Below are 245 nucleotides of genomic sequence, written 5' to 3'. Positions count from 1 at the left end.
TTTTTTTTTTTTTTTTTAACCCAGTGACCCTCTCAGAAAGAAAGCAGTGAAAGGAAGGGTCAGGTGACACTACTAGAGAAACACATGCTCAGTACTGTATGTTATATTTAACGAGAGGAGGAGGGTTTTAAAACAGGACTGACCAGCAACATTAAATTGAAATCGACTTGTACTGTACCAGAACACATGGATGTAAAACTTTTTCTTTTTTCTTTTGTTTCTTCTGATGATAATTATGTATTCCT

Source organism: Morone saxatilis, unplaced genomic scaffold (assembly GCF_004916995.1).
Source record: "Morone saxatilis isolate NCDOM2014 unplaced genomic scaffold, NCSU_SB_2.0 Contig17, whole genome shotgun sequence".
Classification (NCBI taxonomy): domain Eukaryota; kingdom Metazoa; phylum Chordata; class Actinopteri; family Moronidae; genus Morone; species Morone saxatilis.
Note: the sequence above shows the minus strand (reverse complement) of the source record.